Source organism: Prionailurus viverrinus, chromosome D1, assembly GCF_022837055.1.
Source record: "Prionailurus viverrinus isolate Anna chromosome D1, UM_Priviv_1.0, whole genome shotgun sequence".
NCBI lineage: Eukaryota > Metazoa > Chordata > Mammalia > Carnivora > Felidae > Prionailurus > Prionailurus viverrinus.
Window position 1 is genome coordinate 9,245,956 of NC_062570.1, and position 26,407 is coordinate 9,272,362.

Genomic DNA, 26,407 nt, shown 5'->3' on the forward strand with positions numbered 1-26,407 from the left:
TTTCTGGATGCAGAAGGACAGATTGAATACTAAAACAAATTAAATGACAGTTTTCAACGCTGTAATCATATTTCCTGGTTAAAATGGCTTGGGTGGATTTTCTGCCAACTGAATAATTCTCATCTGAAAAACACAGATGTATGTTGGCAGGTCCTGTGCTATCCCAAACATACTGTGAGAAACTCAAATATAGTTATTTAAATTACCGGATGAAAGCACGAGTCCTCACCCAGCTCAGCTGTCACACATGCTAACGAGATCAGAGTGCTTGGCCTGGGCCTTGGATCCTAATCCCAGAGGCAGGTGAGAGGAGAGTTATAGGAATGCAGGTCCAGGGAGCTGGGCATACGTGTCAGTGCTTCTTCACGTCTCCTCTCTCTAATAAAGAGAGACGTTGGGTAACTTCCACCGTGGGATGGGGCCTGGTGTCTTCACAAAACCATGGCAAGCATCCAAAGCAATCCTTTCTTTGCAGAGAGCAAGGAACTTCTGGCTTCCAATGTATTGAGTACTTGCTAAGTATCAGTCACTGAACTTTACATAGTTGATCTCATGTAATCCTGAAAACAAAACAAAACAAAACAAAAAAACAACAACCCTGGAAGGAGAGGCTGTGGTTGTCACCATACTGCAGATGAGGAAGCAAAGGTGAAGAGACATTAAGTACCTTGCCCAGCACGACATGGGCACTTAAGTGGCAGAGCAGGGATTTGAGCCTAAACTCAGGCTTTTCGTAGATTCCAAAGCCAGCAATCTTTTTAAAAAAAAATTCAGTGTTTATTTATTGAGAGAGAGAGAGAAAGACAGACACACAGAGCATGAGCGGGGGAGGGGCCGAGAAAGAGGGAGACACAGAATCTAAAGCAGGCTCTAGGCTCCAAGCTGTCAGCACAGAGCCCAGCGCGGGGCTCCAACTCATGAACCACGAGATCACGACCTGAGCCGAAGTCCGACACCTAACTAACTGAGCCACCCAGGTGCCCCTGAAAGCCAACATTCTCAACCCCTAGACTAAAATGTCCTTAGCCCATTGCCAGTGACTGTGTCATGTCATAAAAGCGAAGATGGCCAATAACTCCGAGGCTTTCGGGAATTCTGCAGCACTGGAAGATAGATATTTGGAAAGGGGCCATGTGGCTTCCTGAGTGAGAGAGCTGTAGTCACAGGGTTAGCTTAATAAAAAGATTACCTTTCATCCCTCACACGGGGATAATGAAATAATATGGACTATGAGAACTCATCACCTGCTTGGCAAAAATCCCTACAGAGTTAGCCAGAGGAAACCCCAGGTGTTTTGGCCTTGAACAAGGCACATAGAACAATTCTGAACCTGTGTCCAGTGCTGCTCTCTGTACAGGCCTACTCATGCTCAGGATGACCAGGGCTGTACGGATGTATTTTCCTTCCCAGCATTGTTTTTCCTCTTGTCAGGCACAGTGTTGGGTTCTATTCGCACCTAGACCACAGTAGAGAATATTTGGTTCTCCCCGTCTGGCAACAAATGGTTTCCTTTTGCTCATTCTCAAAAAGTATAAAGAGATCTTGCAGAGACCGTTCAATCACCCTAGATTGGGTCCTTTTGCCTTATATGCTTCAGAAAAGGAGATTCCATCATTTTCCTTGTCTTCCATGCTATGATCAACACTCTTTCCGAATCCCAACCTAAGTTTGTCCTCCTGTGGTTTAAGCTCTTTCCTTCTTGTCTTTCTTGCATTATTGTTGGGCAGTGGGGCGGCTGGTGGAAATGGAGGTTCTTTGTGAGTTTACCGAATCCTGACCCAAGCTGAGCTTTGTAGAAGTTGACAGCCGCCCTGCTTATTAAAGAGACTATATTCCCTGTATGTCTATTTTTATATCCTCAGAGCACTAGGAAGCCTTTGTTGGAAGGGAGGTGATCTCTCTCAAGAGACTGAGCAACTTGGAAAATAACAGCAGTTTGCAGGCTTTTCAGGTGCCTAGAAATTGCTCTCTTTTAGAAACAACCTTTTTGCTTTTGAAACAGTTAATTGAATAGCGTTTACATTCATAACACGACAAGAAATCATCCAACCCCATGTGCAGTTGTGACAGCTGGAAAGTATTTTGCAGTCATCTTCATGCATCAGACCTTACGGAACCTCTGTTGCCCCCTTCCTCTGTCCCTATAAGCCTATAAAATACATTTTCTTCTGCTGACACTGCAGCATGAACTCTCCATAGCAACTTATTCCCATACCACCTGTTAATAATGCCAAGAGTAATGTATTTAACTCCCTGCATACTGTGCCAAAATGTTTACACAATTCAGCTTATTTCAGACTTTAAAGAGCAGACATAAATCCTAAACTAGCTGTGTCCCTTCCAAACACTCAGGGACTTGGTTGCAATGTTTTTGTGGGTAGAATTGGGCCGATTTTTCCCAGCTATTTTTTCAATAAAAAGTAAGGTACTCCTTTGGGGCTACTTTGCTAACTGTTTGGGGGTACTCAGAAACGAGCTGCTTTGCAGAACATTGTCAAATGTAAGAACGCACCTCTTCAGTTAAATATCAGCTTTATTGGCAATGTTCTTAATTAAAACAAAACTAATACTTCTAGATGAAAAATTTGTCCATGTAAATATGTGATGATAATGTTCATAATGCATCACCTGAAATAATGATAATATGAATTAAGATTTATTTTGTATTTTACTGTTTATAATGTCAATTTCCATTTTTTGCTGTTCTTATGAAAATTCTGTACTGTACTGATCAAAATCTACATTTTACACCGACAGGCCTGAGACTCATACTAGGAGGCAGTCTGCCTAAGATCACACAGCTAGTAGGAGACAGAGCTGGGATTTGCACTCTGATCTGTTGCTATAAAGCTAAGAGTTTGCACCACATGAAAACTTGCTAAAATGGGTTTCTAGAAACATCTCATGAGGAGATATTAAGAGGCATGTCTCTAAAAGATTGTCCTGTCATTAAGGAATTTCCCTTTGGCAATTTGATATTGTATTCTTCTCTTTGGAAATTCACGATGCACAAGTACACGTAAGGCTCTGATAAGTTTTGCAATAAAGAAGCCTGCTTAGTTCTGTGCAACCCAGCAGTTTCCAGGCTTCCTTGAGCATGGTACACTTTTTCCTTCACACATCTATTAACACTCAGAGGAACATGGTCCGTGGAGCACAGGGTGAGCGACATTGCACTCTGTCAGCCTGCTTCCCAATCAACGTTGAACGCCCAAGGGTACGGCACCCCTGTGGTCTTCGCTCAGTGTCCAGATGCCTCTGAAGTGCCTTTTAAAAAATACATATGGGGCGCCTGGGTGGCTCAGTCAGCTAAGCAGCTGACTCTTGGTCTCAGCTCAGGTCTTGATCTCAGAGTTGTGAGTTCAAGCTCTGTATTAGACCCCATGTTGGGCATGGAGCCTCCTTTAAAAAAATTTAAATAATTAACTAATTAATTAGGTAAATAATTAAACAGGACACACATAAGACTATTATCTTCCCCAGCCATTCCTTATTCATTCACTCAGGGTCTCTCCCTCTTGGCAATACGTTAATCCGGCTTCCTGAAAGGGATAATTTTCCCACATTTTTTAAACAAATAACAAAATAAGGCCTGGATTCATCGAAGCTGAACTGGTTTGTCCAGATCCCCAGAGAGTCAAACATCATGTTTTCATCTGAAAACCTTTAGTCAGCCCAGCAGAACTCTGTGCCCGAGCAGACATGTTCATGAGACCCCACATAATGACAAAGCCAAATGAATCGGTCCTTCAGAAAGTGCTTACTATCCTGCACACATGATCAAAATCTAAAATGATGTCACTGCTGGGTAAATGGTCCAACGAGTAAAGAATTAGTAAATCCCAAGATTGTAAATGAAAACTTTTTCATGAAAGACTGTTGTCTCCTTAATCCCTAGCACATAAAACTAAAAACAAAACAAAACCAAAAAATAAAAAAAATAAAAAAACGCAAACAAAACATCTTGCTTACAATCAATCCAAATATTTGAAAACCCCTTAAGTTCTAATTGGGATGTTCAGTTTTCTTGCAAATCCCTGGCATTGTATTGCTATAGCCAGGAATTTTCAATCATTGACTAATTCATTCCTTTCTGTTCTGTACCTCCAGTGCATATCGTTCTGGTCTGGTGCTTTCTATTATGTTGACAATCTTATTATTGTTAGTTGGCTCTATGCTGAGACCTTTGGCTATAAATGTTAATTATTTTTTTTATCTGCAAATGGATAAAATGGGAACTAGGCAGAACCAGGAAGAAATCATGTTCCTCTTGAAAGAAATCTGAGGCTAAAATCCATGGAAGTTTGCTGAATTTCTGTCTCCTTAGTCTTTTCACTGTTATCCATCTAAAGCTATAATGTCAGGTTTTTTCCAAGAGACCCTGAAACAAGATTCAAAAATGAAAACTTTAGAACCACGGTTTGGAAGATGCCTCATAGAAAAATCACCAGAAACTGTAGACCCCATATGACAAGAGCAATTTGAAACCATCGAGGGGAGAAGTAACCTGGCAAAGTAAGGTATCAAAGATTTTGGATCCAGAGTCACAGATGAAAAGGTCAAAAGCTTGCAGCTAAGGATAAAATGAGGAGTTAAATAAAAAAGTTGCTCCTCTGCATTGGATTCTTTCCAGGTCAACAACTACTGAGTCGTTAGGAAAAACTAGAGTCCAAGAGTTCCTGATTGCCTGTGACAGGCCTCCCTTCCCCAGATGGAGTTCGCGCACTGCCCTTGCCAACAGCGCTGACTCACCCACCTCCGCAGGGCGCGGACACCAGCTCCGAAGAGCAAAAGCAGAATCTGGCTGCGTCCGGTTGTGTTCCTGGTCAGCTTGCATTTTCGACCTCAGAGTGAGGGGCTATGATTTAAATGTGGGCATTCTCTTAAAGTTCAGTTCCTCCAGAGGGTTTGTGAAAGCCCGAACCGCAGAGCCGTGATGATTTTCCTACACCAGGAGCAAAATTAAATGTTGTCTATCAGCTGGCCTAGCGGAAACAAGAGATCCAAAGCCACCTAATACGCTATTAGCATAACTACCTGCTATGGTAATCACCATGGTCACCTCAGCATCGGGGTTGCAGTGGTTGCAGAGTAATGAGGTTGTACCCTGCTGGCCATACTCTTGGGCTGACCGAGTGATCATCCTCATGATTAAGGGCCTTGTAGAGCTTGCTCTCATTGGATAGACCTGCGTTTGCCCTCTCTTTGGAGAGCGGCATCTGTGAATACGATTATCCTCTTACATGGGAGTCTGTCTTACTTTCTGATGCACAACTTGCAGAATTCTGCTGTCATAGACTCCCAGAGCCAGCCGGGTCCCTGGGGGTCATGGAGGTTGCATGCGCATGCTGCACACAAACGGGGTCAGGACGGTCACATCTGGCCATTGCAGCAATTTATACAGCTGGGATCCAGAAACATCAGTTTCACTGTGCATGCTGTGCTGAGCACCCCACAGAACCCTGGCCTCAAGGAGATGTGAAGGAAGGGCTCTGTCCACAGCGCTGGATTCTACACACCCAGGCTGCTCCTGGGTGGACCAGGTGACGCTGTGTGTTATGATTTTGGAGAAACCAGCACTGGTGTCCTCAGAATCTCCCCATCTGTTGGCATTTTGCCTGAATTTCCAACCATTAGAGTCATTCCTTCGGGTGAAGGCAATGGTTCCCGACCTTTTCTTTTTTCTGTAGTACAAAGAACCCTTTTTAACATCAAAAAATATTACAGATATTCCACATTATTAATAGCTATATTTTCAGTTTCCGATGATTGAAAAAAGATGCAAAACAAACTACTAAAATCTCAGTGGTGCTTTTACATGGATTCATATGTAATAAATTATAATAACACCTTAATATCAGGAAAAATACTCACCCATGTATCTATGAGCCCATTATTTATCAGGTTTAGAGATAATGCTTTGTAAACATATGGATTCATGGTAGGTCCTCATTTTTACTCCCTACTCTCCCACTGGGGAGCCCATACCCCGTGCTTTATCACCAAGATTTATGGCCCATGGAATGGGGCCACTGAGTTAACCAGGATTTTATAAACATGTGTTCTCTGGAACAATGTTGCAAAAACATTGTTTGCAAAATAAACATGCAAACAAAAAATTGGTGAAAGTTGGGTTATATGGAGTCAAATAGTTTTCTTTACTGCAGGACTTCTCAGAGCCTTAACTGCTGACATGCATTTTGAATCGCTACGAAGGAGGCACTGATTTCAGAATTCACTAAACTCTTTGACCCATGGGTCCTTTTTCCAGGCATACTTATCGACGTACCTGGGAACAGTGTTCTGAAGATCACCACTTTGGGTTAAAACATTATTTCCGAAAGATCTCTGTTGAATATAAACATATAACCTGGGACACGGGAACCAGTAAGCCTTTTTTCTCCACTAGGATATTACCAAGGTTAGCTCCTGAGAGAAGCTGTTGAACTGCCAAGGGAAATGTCCTGAAGGAATAGCTTATCACACATCTCTCTTCTAAGGAGCCTGAAACATGTGAACAGCAAGCTTCTTGTGTCACATGACATTTATAGCTATACTTAATATCTCCTTAGCTTCCTCCCTCTCTTATAAAAATCACAGAGGCCAAGCGAACAAATGGCTGTCTGTCAGAAAATCAGATAGCACCGTGCACTAAAACATTTTGGTACCACAGAGATAAATGTCCTCTAGATGTTAAATGAGAAAGTCACATGCAGAATTTCTGTCTTTAGAGTGAATCCAGGTTTTGTTTGTTTTGTGTGGTGTTCAAGTTCCACTTCAGTGACCGAGTGGAGAGGCCTGGTTCCGTTAGAGGCTCTGTGTCGTGGGTAGATGTGGGCTGGCTTGAGGCTGCCTTCTGATGACTGCACCAAGTGTCCCCAAGCCTGAACTCCCCTGTGATGATCCACTTTCTCTCACCACCGTCCCCAACAGAAGCTGAGCCCCACACTGTACCTATTAGAGCTCCATACTTTTAACACGTAAGATCTGGGCTCCTGTTGAGATTCTGACCTCCCTGGAAAAGTTACAAATTTATTTATTTATTAAAAAAAATTTTTTTTTAACGTTTATTTATTTTTGAGAGAAAGAGACAGAGCATGAGTGGGAGAGGGGTAGAGAGAAAGGGAGACACAGAACTGGAAGCAGGCTCGAGGCTCCGAGCTGTCAGCACAGAGCCCGACACAGGGCTCAAACTCACAGACCGCGAGATCATGACCTGAGCTGAAGTCGGACGCTCAACCGACTGAGCCACCCAGGCACCCCGAAAAGTTACAAATTTAAATGTATTAGTCTTTAACAACCTGAGTGTGTCATGGAAAATGGGATTGGTGACTTGTGTCTAGAAAGGTGGAGAGCAGTGGGGTACTGGGGACAACCCAGTGGTGCCACTTAAGAGAAGGCCTCTGGATAGAGAGCCAAGACTCCCGAGGGAGCCTGTTTGGTCCCAGTTAAATGGGAAGCTTCAAGAGCCAGATCACTTGAGGTAAAACAAAGGGCAGACCATCTGTGCTTGCAGACACGGCTGCACTAATGTGAGGGGGGAAATAAGAGCAATCATTTAGAAATTTTAAAGCCTCAAGCAATTCTTCCTCAATCAAGTGAATATATCAGGTTAGAGTGATTTTTGGACTTGAGGTTACCAGCAGAATTGTTTCAATTTGTCATTCTTCGTTCATGTGTAGACACCGCTAATAAGCACATCTTTGCCTCTCCCTTATCTCAGTGGAGACATAATTTTGTTTTATGGCCCTTTCACACGACATCGTGTTGATCAGTTAATAATTTATCAGGAACCTCTAGCCAAATATTAAAACAAATGTGTGCCATAACACATCACTAGATCTTTCTTTTAAGCCATTCAGAGGGACAGGCATAAAGTGAAATTACAAAACATCTGTGCTTCTTCATGTTCTCATTATAATGGGATTTTAACTTTCCATGCAATTACAATGAAAACCATCCCAATTAAAAGGTTTGAACCAATGCCGCGTCCCTATTAAGGTGTTAAAACATTCATTCTATCAAATAGGGGGAAAAATCAGTTCCCTTTGAGATTTTCTCTATTAAGCTAGTTTCCTAATTGCTACATGCTATTTAAATAGCTTTGACTGCACTTACCTCAAATGATACAGTTCAATTAGCCTGTAAAAGAATTTAGGGTCTCTAGTGAAAAGAAATCTCACAAAAAATCCCATCTATATCAGAGGACACAGATATCTATTAAACTATTCTTGGTAGCTTCCATCTTTACTGTTTTTCTCTTTCTGATCCCAAATTCAATTCCATTCTATCCTCTGAATATGAGCTATTATAATCAATATTAATAGCGGCATCAACTATAATTTACTAAGCATCTCCTACGTATCACCCATATTGCATGCATTTTCTTATTTGGTTGTTTTAACAATAGTCCGATGATATTATCTGTGTTTTATGGATGAGAAAATGAGACGGAGAAGCATTTAGAGAGCTTTTACACTTACTCAATCAGTGTCCAAAGTGAGATTTAAACCCAGGTCTTTATTACCAAAGTTCTTGTTCTTAACCATAAGACCTATTGTAATCTTTGTTGGCTCTTTAAAAACAACAATCATTCAATGTGATTATTCTTTCCTTTAGTTAATTCAATAGCAAATGTAGGATTAAGGTACAATTGTCCTTTATATTACGAGTTTTAAAATATATACATAAAACTAGAGGAAATAGTATACTGGATCCCCATATACACCCAATGGTATGTGATCCTCTGTATACATAAATGTCTTTGGTTTAATTTATCTCTTCACTTCTTTTTCAGGAGTATTTAAGGGCACACTACAGCCATTGTGTCATGCCACCCATGAATAGTTCAGTACGTGTCTCTATCTGGAGACATTTTCCAACATAGCCACCATGCCGGTATCATGCCAAACAAAGTTGTGATCTAAGCACATAGTCTGTGGTCCTGGTAGTCAGGGTCCTGGTGGGAAGCAGACGGCTTATCCAAAAGAGATAATTGAAGAGATTTAAATAAAAGGACTATTTACAAAGCTGTGGCCAGGGTTAAAGAAAATCAGCAAGGGATGCTGCAGGGCCTGAAGGCTAGCAGTCCTGAAATGCTGTATCCCCCGAAGGGCCAAAGAAGCCAGGGGTGGCGGGTTCCTGGAAGCTGGAGAGAAGCCGGCCTGAGGGAAAGAGATACAAGAATAAATCATTTAATCTCTTTCCTTTCACCCTTACAGCTCTTCTTGGTGTCTCCCACTGGCCACACTCAATCTGAATTCAGAGGACAAGGGATCCCAAGTCATTAGTACAGGGGTTGGCAAGTCTTTGTTCTGCAGAGGGCCAGACAGTTAAAATCTTCAGCTGTGTGTGTCACATGCACTCTTTCTCTCCCATATTCTTTTTTTTTTTTCTGTTTTTTTCCCCCTGTATAACCACCCCTTTCCCAGCTTAACCGAGGTAAAATTGACAAAGAAAATTGTAAGACATTTATTTGTTTATTTATAAAATTGTTTATTTCTTTTGAGAGAGACAGGGATAGAGAATGACAGGGGCAGAGAGAGAGGGAGAAGGAGAGAATCCCAAGCAAGCAGGCTCCACACTGTCAGTGCAGAGCCTAACCTGGGCTTGATCTCACCAACCATCAGATCATGACCTGAGCCAAAATCAGGATTTGGCCACAGAACCAACTGAGCCACCCAAGGCACCCCCACATTTATATTTTTAGCTTACAGGCTTTACATAGACAGGTCACTGGCTAGATTTGGCCCACAGGTCATAGTTAGCTGATCGATTTTAGTTCATAAAGACTAGTAACCTGGGGCAAAGGAAGTCAAGTAGGGTATAGAGTGGTTCTGGAAAAGCAAATGGAAATTATCTAGACACAGTCATATTCAAAGATGGTTTGTTCAAATGAAGATCCTAAAAAGATCCACACATTAAGCAGCATTTAGTAGCTATGTCTATTCTATAATCTCTTCTCTCTCCTTTTGGATAAATGCTACTGATTTTGGGGGGAGACGAGTTCTTTTGTCCTGTAGACAAAAGATTTGACTACTTACTTTCCTGTAGTAAACTTCAATGTGTTTCTCTCTGTTTCCTCTAAACTGTTAGAACTTGAGGCTTGATTAGATTCAAGTTCAAACTTTTAAGAAATAATGAATCAAAGTTGGGACTATATGCTTCCTGTTCCATCATATCATGAGGAGAATGATGTTTCTGACTCTAACTTTTAGTGATGCCAAGGCGATTGGTGGGTTCATTCACCATCAGCTCTGTGTCTCCATTAGTAAATTTCCCATTAAATGTATGCCTTCTGCTTTACAACATCCATTGATGATTATTTCCTAGAACCATTATTTCATGACTCTGGATAATAGTGACATTTTAATTCCATAATTCTTTCTGCATTTATTAGCTAGCATTCTTCCGTAACAACTTTCTTGACCTTATTAGCTATTTGGTAACCCTGAAATATAGTCTGTGTTGGAAATGCAAGATAAACACTTCATTCTTCTCTCTACCAATTTTAACTTAGTGCCCTACTGATCTCCAGTTACAATCATGAGCTTTTTAAAAAAGCATTATTTTGAAATTTTAAAATAAATATTTCTATTATATATATATAAAATATATAGACAAATCCATAAATTTAAAATAAACACACACATATAGCATGTCACCCTATTGCAAACATCATTCTTTGTGTTTCTTGTCCCATTTTGGGCAAATGGGCACTGTGTGTGTGTATGTGTGTGTGTGTATGGCTCAAAACAACAGAAATTAATTTTCTTATAGTTCTGAAGTACAGAAGTCAACATATGTAGACACTACCACATTATCTCTAGAGGCTCTTGGGAAGATTCCCTTCCTTGTCTTCTCCAGTGTCCAGTGGCTGTTGGCGTCCTTGGGCTTGTAAATGCATCACGCTAATCTTCAATTCTGTCTTGACAATGCCTTCCCTTCTGTATGTGTCTCTGTGTTTCTATTGTCATATGGATACTTGTCATTGGATTTAGGGCCCACCTGGGCCATCATGAGTTTTTTAAATTAATTACTTCGGCAAACTCTCTTTTTCCAATTAATATCGCATTCAAAATTTCCAAGGATTAGAATGTGGACATATGTTTTCGAAGGCTACCCATTCAATCCCTACAGATGTCTTTGTGATTTTTGCGATGATTGATCTACTAAACAGAAAATGGTTTTTGAGGGCCATTAATGTATTATAAGCTATAATATTGCAAATATAAAACACTGATTGACACTGTGTTTTATATCAACATGAAACAGTAAAAGTTTACTAGTGAACTTCAAAATATAAAATTATCAAATTGTTGATAATAAAACAGGAAAACTGAGAAAAATATACATTACTTTTGCTAATACAATTATTTGGTTTTCTGCCACACTTTGGTTCTCTGTGTATTTTTGTGGCATGGAAGAAGGAAGTAGGGTCAGAAGTTAAAAAATAAAAGAATGCATCAAAGGGTTTTACTCCCATTTGATCACAGAAACTTGTCACATCTTTGAGGATTCACTTTTACTCTCTGTAGTAAATTTCCTATCCCAATGGTGTTCCTAACACTTTTGTGTAGTAGTAGAATGGATTATCTATTCTGTAATAGCACGAAAGAGCTGGGAGACACAGAGGCACAAGGTGCATTTTCTCTGTACCTTTTGGAAAAGAAAAGGTAGAGAAAGTGTTAATTGTTTTTGTTAGAAATTTATGTGCCTTTGTTTTGAAGAATCACTGTTTCTAAGAGAGAACTCTTGGTTGCATTATAAGCATTTCAGACAGAGGCACCTTATGTTGTCAAAAATCTGCATTTTATCTACCAGTATCATGTAGGGACTGCAGGGTAGGCTCCTGTGTCCTTTGGTAGCTTTCTTCCTTCCTGGTAGGGCAAAATACCTCAGGCTCATCTTATGCATTTCCTGCCTTGCATCTGGAATCATCTGTTTCTCCCAGAAAATCCTGTTTTCTTAGTAGGAAATGATATTGAAAGACTACTACATGGGTGCTAGAGATCCTCCCTCTAATGGGCTGTCATTGTTTTCTAGGCTTTATTTCCCTTAAAAATTAGGTGTCTGTTGTTTATTTTCCATCTGATTGGGTGAACTCACACCTAAGTTGGCTAGAGACAGTCTAGGTTTACATCTATTCACCCAGCACTGCCAATGGTACCACTTAAAAGTATCCTTGTTCAGATAAGTTATATGACATTCTACTTACACATGACTTAGTCTGAGTCAGTTTGTAGAACAGATGACTCTTCATCTCAGGGTTGGGAGTTCGAGCCCCACCTTGGGTGTAGAGATTACTTAAAAATAAAATCTTTAAAAAATAAACAAGTGACTTAATCTGGTTTTATCAGGTGCCCAAAAGATGTTTCCCTTACCTTTAAATTTCCGTAGTTTCACGAGACTATGTCTTGGTATGGCTCTCTGGGTCAATTTTCTGAAATAAATACATGGTGTGCGCTTTCAATATGTCAGCCTGAGTCTTCTCTTATTTCAGGAAAACTATCTTGTTTTATAGTTTATAGGGATAGTTCTGTGTCTGGATTTGTCTTGGATGATTCTAATCATACATATTGAATTTTTCTTATCCATTTTCTATATCTATTGTTTTCTTTTGTACCTTCTTATTTTTCTTTGATTTCTGCATTCTCTTCTTTCTGCCTTCCATTTTTCTTACTGTCCACTCTCTCTTTTACCAAGTCTCTTATGTTTCCTTTAGTTTCAGACTTCATTCTGAAGTGAGTTTTTTTCCCTTTTTTTTTCATAATTTTTTTCCTAAACTCTGACATATCCTGCTGGCTTTCATGCTGTCTCATTTCTGGTATTTTCTACTTGTAAGCTATGCTAAATTTTCATAGTTTCCATACCATTCTTACCTTTACCGTAACCCTTTTGTAATATTACACTGTGGTTTTCATCAGCCTCATGGTCATGGTTTTCTGGTATGTATTCATCAATGATTACTTTCTCTCTTTTTTTTTCATACACCATCCTTATATGGGGCTTTTTCATGTTATCTTGTTTATTTGAGATGCCCCCCCCCCTTTTTGCCCCTTATCCTTTGAGAAGGAGATTCCTCTGGAGAAAGGTCATGGTAGTTTCCTGGGGAAGTGGTTCTAAGGCTCCCCCCACCCCATGTTGTTGCCTTGAAGTATTATAAAGAAGATGTGGTTTATATACACAATGGAATACTACTTGGCAATGAGAAATAATGAAATCCTGCATTTGCAACAACGTGGATGGAACTGGAGAGTATTATGCTAAGTGAAATAAGTCAGTCAGAGAAAGACAGATATCATATGTTTTTACTCATATGTGGAACTTGAGAAACGTAACAGAAGACCATGAGGGAAGGGAAGGGGAAAAATAGTTTCAAACCGAGAGGGAGGCAAACCATAAGAGACTCTTAAATACAGAGAACAAACAGGGTTGATGGGGGTTGGGGAGGAGGATAATGGATGATGGGCATAGAGGAGGGCACTTGATGGGATGAGCGCTGGCTGTTGTATGGAAGCAATGAATCACAGGAATCTACTCCTGAAGCCAAGAGCACACCGTATACACTGCATGTTAGCAAACTTGACAATAAATTATATTTAAAAAAATGCAGCTTTTCAGCTCAATGGTCCTACTTCCTCTGGACCCCCTTTTCCGCGTAGGAGTTGAATTCTTCTCTCGGTTTTTCACCGTTGTTTCTACACTGCTCTTTTTTTTTTTTTCTGTACGCATAACAATTTTTCTCTGAGTCTGTATCTTCCCAGAAGGAAAGCTTCCGGCTACTCCTGAGGCCCTTGGGGGATTAGGCTGCCCGGGACCTTGAGATTTTCTCACAGGTGTCAGTGTATCTTGTTTGCTCTCACCTACACACTACAGCTGTGGGTATCTCCCCGATTTTTACCAATTGGTTGTTTCCAGGTTGGCTTGCCCAGGATTCCACTGAGAAGGAGCTCATTTCTCGTTGGGAATGAGCATTTGATGCAATTCCAGTGTTTCAAGTCTCTTGAGACCATCAGAACTCTCTTTTCTGTCCTGTCCACCGCCTCCATGAGTGCTGGTTCCACACATGTCCTAAGGGGGTTCTGTCGTGGGTTGTGGTCTGGCATTAACCACTTTACGCTCCGGGGTTTCAGGGAACGCCTTGTCATCTCATTTTGTTCAAGATGCTATCCTTTTTATTTTTAAATCTTGCTATTCTAGTCTACCTATCTGTTTTGTTTCATTTTATGAGAAGATTTAGGTATATTTAAACAGTAATATTTAAACAGTAGGTATATTTAAACAGCTGCCATAATGACTTTGTTCTGACTGGAAATTTGAGGTCACTTTTAAAAAACTGACCTGACATAGTTAAGTTTGGAAGCATAGAAAATAAGACAGGACCTCACAGAATTAAGTCCCATGCCACCTGGGGAAAAATTCAACCTCAATCGGGAAGTAGCTTTCCCTACCAGGCCCATCCGTCTGCAGCTGCCATCAGTGCTGCAGGCGAAATGGCAATGAGGACACCATTTGTTTCTGCCTACCTCAGTCACAGATGTGCCTGGGCCAGGGTGCACAGGGGCTTGGGTCTCCTGAGCCTTGCTTGTATGCCATTACTGGGTAGACCTGAGGGGATATAGGCCATGCATTCAGAGTCAGGCCACGTCAGGCTAAGTCAAAAAAGTTGGAATTAGATGAAGGCAGAGGGATACCATCTGTGAGCCAAGGTACACGCCAAGGAGTCCACAGGCAGAGCCCCCCAATTGCTTTGGAAGAGTTGAGGAAGCAGGTGCCCAGAATCAGAACAACAGGAGGGGCCCTGACAGGCAGCCATCCAGGCTGAGGCCACCCAGCTTCCTATTTGGCCCTATCCTTGATGGCCAGACCTGCCATGCTTAAAATGTTTGCTCACTGTCTGTTGTTTGACAAGGCCATGTTCTTGCATGATACTAGGGAACATAGTGGAAAATCTTCTCCATCTGGAGTCTTAACAACTGGTCATGAGTTATGCCCCCATCAATGGAGTTGCCATTCTTATTGCAACAATTACCTCGCACACAACCTATTATAATTTGAAAATTCTCATGCTCAGTGTCTGAGCACAGATCAAAACCATTTAAAACAAGTACCCTTGTCTACCTTCTCCTTTCCTCAAAAGGACACCATCTCTGCATCAATCTTTTTGACCCTGTTGGGTCAGAAAAAAAGACAAGTCTCTTTCTCACCATAGCTAAAAGCTCAAGTGTTCTGGAGAAAAAAACTATCCAGGCAATGTCCAGTGGAAACACATTGGTATCTTTAGCTAAATGCTTATTATTTGCTAAGCCCCGTAACATGAATGTTACTCACATTATCTAATGTAGTTTTCACAGAAATTTGCGTGGTTGGGGTATCAGTTAAGCTTTACTTGCAGGTTACATAAATCACCCTCACTATTCTAAGTAGGAACAGATTTAAAACAGGGAATTAGACGCTTAAAGAATCATTGAGAGGGTTAGAGAAGCAGGCTCTAAGCTAGTCCTTCAGGAATGCCTCCCGGAAAACAACACAGAACTGACCATGTAACCAAATGCGTCAGATTGGTAGAACCTAAATTACATTAGAAATCCTTGCTAGAAGGAAACCATGGACATGCAGGTGCAGGTTTTGGCTGTTCTGGCCTCAGTAATATACAGGCAGGCATACTAGGAAGGCTCTAGTCCCATTCACTGATGAGGAAATGGAACTGAGCTCTGACCACGGGAATAAGTCATATGACTAGAAATGGAAAATCCAGGATTGAGCCCAGACCTAAGCTCATGTTCTCAACCACGTCACTCTTCAGCCTGCCCAAAAAGGCATCCGTGGTCAAAGAGGAGTGAGAAAGGCTACTTTATAAGCATGATCAGGACTTCCTTATCAATGAGCATCTTTCCTTGACTGTGCCATCAAATTACCAATCACCGGTTCCACCAGCACTTTTTATCCTCTCCCATCAAACTTCTCAAATGTGAGAGGAATCTTCTAGGATCTCATCATAACTTATGAAAATGACTGTCCTAGCTTTCGGTCTGCCACACATGGACAGGTTCATACTCTGACTAATTCCACTGGACTGTTTCCAAAGGTGATAAATTCTATTGCTTCCGTTTGTCATGGGAAAGTAGTTATTTACATTAGTAAAAATTAAGCTTGACTCGAGATGAAATACAATGAAAGTACCAGTTCCTTCTGTAAATGGGCCGCAGAAAGCTCTAATCTGTATCCTAATGCTTCAGGTCATTCACTCATTCATTCATTCATTCATTCACTCATTCATTCATTCATTCACTCAGTTCTTAATATCCTAATTCATTGGACAGTTATTTATTGAACATCTATTATGTGCCAGGAAGACAGTGACATATAAACCTGCACTGTCCCTGTCCTCCCAGGGCTTATAGACTAAACATGAGGACAAACATTCAGTTAGTATGTAAAGAGATTTGACACAAGAGGGGAATGGTACTATGGGAGTAACAGCAGAGGGGTGAGCATGTGGCCTCCCTGGAGGAGTTTATCTAAGCTGAAACCTGAAGGGTGTGTAGAGTTTAGCAAGGCAAGGAAGGAAGGGACGAGTGTTCTAGTCAGAAGGTGGCCGCAAAGCCAAAGTCTTGGAGAGGAGAGAAAGCAGGGTGCACTGGAGATAGCAAATGAAGAGCAGGGTGGTTGGGATGTGGGGTAGGGAGGACAGTGGACCAAAATGAGCTGTAAGGATGGGCGTGGAGGGTCATTTGCAGACTTGACGGTTGATAGGTTGATTTAGCAGAATGAAACCCTCCATGCTGTTCACCGTGGTCATGGGAGGTTGCTGCTAAGCCATATGGAAACACATGCTGAAAGTGTAATGATCAATAAGTTAACAGGTTCTTGTTAGTAAAGAGAAGCAGGTTGTACTGGAATATACGTGCAATTAAAACATCTTTTTTTTTTTTATCTTGTGTTGCATATTTCTGACATTCAATGAATATTCAGAAGTGACATAGAAAATTATCACCTTTTAAAAATGCACTCATAGTTTTCAGTATTCCAAAACATCAGGCCTTCATTGTTCAATGATAGAGAATAGATATTTCCATTTTTAAATAGTTAAATTTTTGTCTTTCATGTTTGTCCAAAGATTTCCTCTATGAATTGATGAAAGGTTGATTCTTTCATGATAATTTATTATTCAAACAGGAACATTGTCTTAGTAATAATTAACTATTACTTTTAGAGGGGAAAAAAGAGAAAAAAGATGTCTCTTTCCCCAAAGTTTTGAGTTTTAGGGTATCCTAGTGGTGGAGGAAGTGCTGGTGACTGGGCGTGTGGTGGGGGTTGTCCTAGCTGTGGGCAGTGGGATAGCTGGAGGCAGACTATGCAGACAGGTGGGGTGAGGTCTCAGCAGAGTGCGCCAGCCCACATGAGGCAGTAGCTAGGCAACCAGTGGTATCTCTGGGCTAGGAGGGAGCCCTGACCTATAGCTGATGTAACCTTGAGGTTACTCCTTTGATTATCTGGCTCCCATCGGCATGGCCATGACACCAGAGCAGGTTAGAAGACCTTAATAAGGTCCATAATAAATTTACTCCCACATGTGTGAGAATGAAATGAGTGACAGTTGAATGGTGGCAGATGAACACACAACAAAACCATGCTCTGAGGGAAGTCTTGTTTCCACCTTCCAGTGACTGGGTGAACTTTTGCTGCTCTCTCTTCCATCCCAACTCACTCACTCTCTCAGAGAGTGTCTAAAGAGCCCCTCCCAGGCACCAGGCTCTCTGCTAGGTATTGGGCCAACAACAGTTTATTAAATCATTTAGCACTTATTTCTTGAACACCAGTTATGTGCCAAGCAATGTTCTGATCCTTGGCAAACAAGGCAGACGAGGATCCTACATTCAGGAGATATTTGAGATGTAGAAAAGTGCCAAACAGAGAATTTAAAATAAGGTAAATAATTATAACATGGCAACTATTTTACTTTGGATGGTAGGGAAGTCTTCCTAGAGGAGGTAACCTGTGTGCTGAGATCTGACTCTGAATAAGAAGAGTAAATCCTATGAAGATAAGGGAGAAGAGAATTCCATACAGGGGAATAGTTCATGTAAAGGCCCTATATCAGGAATGAATGTTGCATGTTGGAGGAAAATGCCAGTTCTTGTAGTTGAAGCTTAGTGAGGGAGAGAGAGGTATAGGAAAGGCTGAGTTGGTGGAGGAAGATATTTGGGGCCTCATAGGTGAGTGTAAGATGCTTGATTTTTCCGAGTGCATTAGAAAGCCACTGGAGATTTTTCTTTTTCAAAATTATGTATCTGATCTATCTCTATCTATCTGTCTATCTATCACCGTAGAAAATACATTGCTTTGTTTGCTGTTGCATACATGACATGTTACTCTAGATATCATTCTGCACCTTGCCTTTTTCGCTTCATAATATGCCATGGAAATCTAAGCCACTGGGGATTTTTAAGCAGGGAAATGACATGATATGATTTATATTTTAAAAAATATGACTCTGGCAGCTAGGGGGGAAATGCATGATATGTGTCTTTGTTTCAGCTGCTATAACAAAACACAATAAACTGAATGGCTTAAGCAACAAACATTTATTTCACACATTTCTGGAGACTGGGAAGTCCAAGATAAAGGTGCTTGCAAATTTGGTGCCTGGTGAGAACCTGCTTCCTGGTTCATAGACAGTTCTTATTGTGTCCTCATATGGGGGAAAGGGCAAAGGAGCTCTCTGAGGTCCCTTTTATGAGGATACTAATCCTATGCATGAGGTCCCTGTCTCATGACCTAATCATTTTCCGTAGAGCCCCTATCTCCAAATGCCATCACGTTGGGGATTAGCTTTCAATGTGTGAATTTGGGGGACATAAACATTCAGTCCATTGCAGTATGAGAATAGCATTGTATGGAGTATTAAGAATGCAGAATGAGTGAGAGATAGGTCCCTGCCCTCACAGGGCTCATAGTCTGCCTTCTCAGCACGTTCAATCTCGGAGTCAGTATAATTGCCTGTGTACTGGCCCTTGGTGTCTCATGCTGAACTGTGGGATCTCTGGGGGCCAAGCCAGTGTCTTTCTTGTTCATCTGTGTGTCTCAAATATCTAACCAGGTGCCTGACACTATACAAGATGATCACTGAACGTTAGTTGGATGGGCAAATTAACAGGTCTAGGCAGTTTTATTAATAACTCACTTTGCTGTGGACAGCATGACTTTCTTCCCATGATTAGTCAGTATTTGTGATGGAATATCAGTGTGGATGTCTTAGAGAGACACCTTTATGTGACAACAAAATGAAAACCAATGATTAGAGAGTTTTGTATTATCTCTTTGGGATGATGGGCAGCATTCAGGATGGTGAAAAGCAGAGAAACTAATTCACATAAAATGACTAAGAATACTAAGGGCTATTGATGCTGGAGAAAACTTAGGGGAGCATGGCAGCTGCATTCAAGTATGTAAAAGACTGTCATATGGAAGACAGTGTACTTCTTTCATATTACTTGAGGGAAAGAGGCGGGAGCACAAGATACCTGTCTCAAATAACCAAAAACAATTTTCTGCAGCTACCCTGTAATAGAATAGGTTTTCTTGTGAGGCAACGAGCACCTTGTCTCCAGAGATATTCAAACAGAAATTAGATATTAATTTGTCAGGGATGCTGCAGAAGTGACCCCTGCATTTTATATAACGATAACAATAGCTACCATGTCTTTAGCTCTCAACCCTGCTCCAGACAGTCTGCCAGAGAGCTTTACAAATGTTATCTCATTTACTTTTCATAACAACTCTATGTGATAGGAGTTACCTATTTTGTAGATGCAGAACCTCAGGCTTAAAGAAGTGAAGTGATTTTTACAAGGGCACACAGTTAGGGAGTGGAAGACCCAGAATGCATCAAGGTCTCTCTGGCTCTAAACTCTTTGTCCTTTATCATCCAGGCTTAGGCATGCCTGGGAGGTTTCTAAACCGTGGCCTCTTTCTCAGTCCTCCCCAGGGTTAGGCCATAGCATTTCATTCCTCTCCATGACCAAGGATAAGTGGTGCTCAAGGAAGGGTAGGGACATTTACCAGCTACTGTTGGTGGGTGTTCAAGGCTAGATGCAGTGGGAAGAGCCCTTCTGTTTCTTCTCTCCATGAAGCTGGATGGAGAGAGTTCTTGGATGACTCTTCCTGAGAGAAGCTCTCGTCATTTCTCTAATGCTATGGTCTAATCCTTTCTAATTCTTGTTTCCACAAGACAAGTCCCACAAGACAACTGGTAGATTGGCATCTACCAGTACTGTCTGAGGGTTACAGCACTGGGTCGATTGCCCGTAGAGACCTCACAGGAGAGATAGCTCGTCAATGGCAGGGTTCAGAGACTCCTGACCCCAGTCCAAAGTCATCCTGACCTTATTCCAGCACCCTCAACGTCTCCTGAATCCTCCGACAGTTGAGTTTCTTCCATATTAAGATTTTAATATTCTAATGCTCTTGGGGCCATAAGATAATTTCTGTTGAAGATTCAGAAAGGGGATGACAGTTATAGACTCAATGTTTGTGTTTCCCCCAAATTCATATGTTGAAGCCCTATTCCCCAATGCAGTGGTATTTGGAGTTGGGGCCTTTAGAGGGTAATTAGGTTTAGATGAGGTCATGAGGGTAGAGTCCCCACGGTAGGATTCATGTCCTTCTAAGAAGGAGAGATGAGACCTTTCTTGCTCTTTCTCATTTTGTAAAGAACACAGAAAGAAGGCATTGCCAACAAACCAGGAAGTGGTTCCCACCAGGCACCAAATCTGCCAGCACCTCGAGCTTAGACTTACCATTCTCCAGAACTGTGAGTGATAAATGTTTGTTGTATAAGCCACCCACCCTATGATGTTTCGTTATAGCATCCCAGGCTGAAGAGAGACAGGAAGTGGTTTTTGCTTTGGTTTGTTTGCATTTATGGAAGGGAATTGTTGGATGAAAGGACTTTTGTTTTGTTTTTTGGCCTCCTCTGTGGTGGAGAATGTAACATTTATGTCCACAAAGCCAAGGAGAAGTCATATTTGGATCTCTGATGAAGCAGCAGTTCTGAAGCGCCTGTCTAGTATTCATGCATGATTGACAACTTGGTGATGAAATCAGCATGGTACCCCTTCCTTTCCCATGCTGTCCAGAGCCCCACATGGGCAGTGCTGTTCCCAGGGCAGCTCTGGTAGAAGCCCCAGCAGAGAAGTGCTTCACTTATGAGTACTGGAACAGATAATCCCTGCAGCCAATGAAAACCAAATAACTAGTTTCCCTCAGTCTAAAGAGGACCCTGCTCAGTGTATAACAGTGAAAATGCTACCCAGTCATGTACCTAAGGAGAAAGATGTATGGTTTTCCCAAAGGAGAGAGAACTCTTAGAAAGTAGGGACCCATGGATTGCCCTGTGAGATCAAGGAAGAGAGGTTGTAATCAATTTTTATGGAGTGGCTACTCAGTGTCAGGAGTTTTACAGGTTCAGACAACATAACACCCCATAACAACCCTGAGAGGGTGTGTTGTTCTTTACTCCGAAAGGTGAATGGGCGCAAACCATGTGTGAGGTTCCACTGAGGACACAGTTATAAGTGAAACCCACAGAGTCCCTACTTCCCAAAGGCTTACCTTCTTGAGGATATAATAACAAGGCTAATGTTTAGTGAGTAATGGAGTACCAGTTCTATTTTATGTGCTTTGCACACACTATTTCATTTAATTATTCAAAACCTCACAAAGGAGGGAGTAATATCAGACCCCAGTTTGTGACTGAGGAAACTAAGGCACAGACAGGCAATTAACTTGCCCCTGTCATAATCTGGTCAGTGGCAGAACTGGTATTCTAACCTGACCCAAGGGGCCTGGCATCAGAGCTCGTGCTCATGACCTCATCCTTTACCACCTCTAGGATAGGAATATGCTCCAGAGGAAGAGGGTGGAGCCCACATGGCCGGTGATTGGCCGAAGTGGGACTTGAACCCGGGTCTGTCTGACTTTAAAGCCCATGCTTTCTCATCAGGCCACTCACTGATGATGGTAGAAATCTGCACATCACTGTAATAATATACCCTTCCTTCCTTCCCTCCTCCCTCCTTCCTTCCAACAAATGTGTAGTGAGCTCCTTCCAATTATCAGGGACAGGACATTGCTAAAGACTATATTCCTGATGTAGATTAAAAGTCTCTTTAGATACTTTGTGTTTGATTATCAAGGGTGGAGTTTGCAGAAGACAAAAATGCATTCACTCCTCAGTGATTTAGTCAATCATGCATTCAGTAGGTTTGAAAACTTTTCTTGGACATTAGGAAAAGATGATTCTGTTTGCTCCCATCGCAGTTATTTTTAAGTTGACAGATGTTACTTTTCTTTCTTTTTCTATCTCTTGAATGTTTTGGAATGTGCACAAGTCAGCAAAACTTGGGTTTCTTTTCTTTTCTGTTCTATTCTCAGAGAGGTTTTACCCTGGAGGGCAGGGCCTGGCATTCTGGGGCTGGGATTTCCCCCTCAGTATGTGTTTCTTCAGCTGGTCCTGTCACTTCTGAGCACACAGCATTGGTGTGCCCGGCCTGGTCTGAATCAAGTGTCGACTGTGTTTTCCCTCTTATCATGTTTCCCCTACAAGCAGACTAATAAATGGAGACAGTCTTTCAATCCCGCCTGGTAGGCACACTGCGAAAGCAGGGACCTGAGGGGTGAAGGAAGTAAGAAGGCTGGTATTCCACAAAGCGGTAGGCCTCACAGATACTCACACAGCTCTTCTGTGGACCTGACCATCGTGTAGAGGAGAAAAGCCACAGACACAGGAACACAGGAGAACATGGGCTCTGTTCCATATTCCCCACTCTCTCTCCTAGCCCTTCTGGGAAGATCTGGAACAGGATGGGGAATCTCATCACAGACTCGCATTAGCCTGTTTGATGAACACAAAACAACAACAGTCTGACAGCTGTTACCTATGACTTGTCAGCTCTGCTGCATATGTACACCTTGCTCAGGATGGCGGCAGATCTGGAAAGGCCTTCTGCTCTCTGTCTGTCATTGATGCGTGCCTGGCCTTTCTGAGGTCCTTCCCCTGTCTCTGGAAACCCACAAGGCCCCCGGAGTTGCTGTCTGTCATAGCCATTTATTAGAGGTCCCATCATCTGCTCACAAACCCCACAGAGTTTTATTTTATAACTACAAGTGCTTTCCTTGACTCTGAGCCCTCAGGTCTCCCTCCAGCAAAGCATTTATGATATTTGTGTATCTCCAGTCCAATTGAGTGCATTTATCCAGTCTCATTAGGCTGCTGTTCTTTCGGTCACTGTTTGGGCTCCCAAAGACCAGTTAGTCTGTCCTCCTAAGTCACTGTTCAGGTCAAATCTCTGTCTGTCTGCACTGTCTCTCCCCTCCCTGGTTTGGGATGGGCAAAAGCCAAATCACAACTGCAGTAAAGCCACGAAAAGGCAGGTCACATCCTAGGGCTGGTCAGGACTTGGTGACAGTGTGAATGTGGAACTTAAGGGGAGGGAGGAGTCAGAGATGGCAGCTCGAGTCGGATCCCAGGTGGCCTGGGAATGACGTTTCCATGTGCACCCACAAAAGGGCAGACATGGGAGACATCGGTAAGAGGAAGAAGAGCTGGTTTACGAAACGGATACCTGTGACGTGATAAGTTTAGGACACGATGAGTTTGAAATACAGGCCGGACATTCCAGTAGGACTGCAGGTCCGAGGTTTAGGAAGAGATCAGAACATACAGATTTGGGGTTCATCTGCACAGACATGATGGTGGTTGCTGTCAGATTTGGGCATCATTTGAGAGGAATCACTGAGAGAAGAGAGTCAAGTCCAGCTTGGACCAGCACCCCGTGGAGGAACGAAAGAAGACTGGAGAGGCTGGGGATGAGCCGGGGTCTCACCAGGTCACTGAAGACAGGGAGAGGAGAACTTCAGAACGTCTAGATCAACTGTAAAAATGGACAGTTTGTTGCGAGGTAAGCAGAAGAACAAAAAAGGTATTAAAAAACCCACGTGAAAGAACCAACAACAAGAAAGCAGCTCTGGAACTCTTGGGCCTTGGATGTCTCTACATGTACCCAGTGCAGGCCACAAACAGAGGGAGCCTGAAGCGTAACCACGCAGAAGGAGACAAACAGCGACACGAATCACACGCACATCAACGGCATGATGTGACGGTCCACATGCCTGGGACACAGCGGTGAAGAATGCCTTGTTCAAAAGAGCCACAGTTCACAGATGGGACCAGGAAGATGATCACACAGCAGGACCATTTACATCAGATATCTTTCTGACTGCATCACTGAACGTGTTGATCACGCCTTCACTTCCTGATTTAAGGAACCCGAAATTTCTTGTCTGAGGGAGCCAATAATATACAGTTGTCGGTCCTGTCATTTGTAATTGAATGACACCTCACTGATATGGCTTTTTATTTGGTCTTCCTGATTTTAATTCTCTGGCCTCCCTTCTACTACAAGGTCTCCGGTGTCTTCTTTCTAAACCATACATGTAACAATATCACTGCCTTGCTTAAACCCCGCTACAGGCTCCTCAGCAACTCCTGGATAAAGTCCAGACTTCCTTGGGTGTTATACAAAATCCATTACCTGGTTTCAGATGACTTGTCTCTTGCCACTTCTCTTAGATGAGAATTTAAGTGACTGAACTCTTTCGTTTTGAAAAGTTCTATTTGGTTCTTTTCCAAACTCGTCTGTTTCATCATGCTGTTATCATCTTTTGTGTTACTAGCTTGTTTTAGCCTCTAGTTTATAATTTTGTGGGGTGAGGTGGTCTGCAGGAGGGATGTTTTTCTCTGGGAGTCCCACACATACCAGGTTGTAGACACTTCCTTCAGAATGGTCGTGTGTTAGCTTCTGCTAGTGTCTTGTGGACTCCAGTAGCCTAGGACCAGATTTTACGTTAATCTCTTTGCTTGGGGTTCTTGCACAATGGGGGTAATTATGTTTGACTGCATCTATTCATGAAGCACGAAGTTGGGGATTCTTCCCTTGAGAACCATTCTTTTCTACCCATGTACTGTCTCAGACAGGCAGAAAATTTCCTTTTTTCTTCCCTGGCTTGTGGAGTAGAGGGTGGTGTTAGTTTCTCTTCCACAGTCAGGGTAGCCCTTTGAGGCTCTGGTTTTATGTAGGGGTTTCTGTTCAATCCTCCCCTGACCCCCATACTTGGGTGGGTCCGGACCACGTTTCCTGTTCCTTCATATGCATTAAAGCCTTAAACCTCAGGGTCTAGAGCCAGTATACTTGTCTGACACCCCCAGGGCTACAGCAGCACCAGAGCTCTTTAATTCTCCATCTCTGGGTTCCTTCTTTATTTCTGGCATATGGAATTCCCTTGATTTCTTCTCCTCCTTCCTCCTCCTTGTCTTCTCCTGCCCTTCCTCCTCTTCTTCCTTTTTCTTCTTACTTTGGAATTTTTTCCTGGATTTTTGCATATTCATTTCAATTCATTTTGTTTCAATTCATTTGTAGCTAGAGGAGAGTCCTCTCATGTAAGTACTTTTTTTTTTCTTTTTTAAATCATATCCTACCTCTTTAGCCAGGTCATACTCCTCACCATTTTCCCTAACGTGTTACTTGCACTGTCCATTCATTCACCCACAAATACACGTGAATATTTTTTTAGTGTGTACTTTGTACCAGGCACTGTTCTAGGTGCTTGGAATATAGCATTGAAAAGAATTAGAAAAATATTCCTGAGCTCATGAAGCTTACCTTCAGGCAGGAGGAAACAGAAATGTGATGAACTAGAGCTCCATGGATGAGTATGAACAAGTATCAGAAACAAACAGTTGTATAAAATAGTAAGCTTCAAAATAATTTGTGCAGCGTGATATCCATTTTATAATGTTAAATATGTGTAACCCAGTATTATTTCTGGATACGTCATAGCCAGTAAACTAAAAGTATACAGAGGAAGGAGACCCACCATGTTTAGGAAGTGGTTGCCTCCAGAAGGAAGAGAGGACTATGCGAGATGCATCATCTACTTCTCTAATGTTTTGATTTCTTTTAAGCTTATTTATTTATTTTGAGAGAGAGAGCACAAGTGTGGAAGGGCAGAGAGAGAGGAAGGGAGAGAATCCCAAGCAGGTTCTGTACCACCAGCGCAGAGCCTGATATGGGACTCGAACTCATGAACCGTGAGATCATGCCTTGTGCTGAAGTCGGACACTTAACCGACTGAGCCACCCAGGCACCCCTTTTGATTTTAAAGATTTTAAGTAATCTCTACACCCAATGTGGGGCTCTAACTTACACCTTGGAGATGAAGAGTCATAGGCTGTACCAACTGAGCCAGCCAGGTGCCTCTCTAATGGTTTAAATATCTTTTAAAATTATATATGTGAAGTAAAAGTGACAAAACGTTAAGATTTAACAAAACTGGGTTGTGG

General features: G+C 42.0%; 1 protein-coding gene across 11 annotated transcripts in view; it reads left to right on the plus strand.

Annotated features, from left to right (window-relative positions):
- The window catches only part of LOC125146765 (uncharacterized), a 325,550-nt gene that overhangs the window by 118,536 nt on the left and 180,607 nt on the right, over window positions 1-26,407 (plus strand). For 4 of the 11 annotated variants that reach the window (XR_007144881.1, XR_007144883.1, XR_007144880.1 and 1 more), the window contains one exon: window positions 20,720-20,818. The exons of the other annotated variants lie outside the window; for them this stretch is intronic. The gene's annotated coding sequence lies outside the window, so the exon portion shown is untranslated. The remainder of the gene's footprint in view (window positions 1-20,719; window positions 20,819-26,407) is intronic. 11 annotated transcript variants of the gene reach the window in all.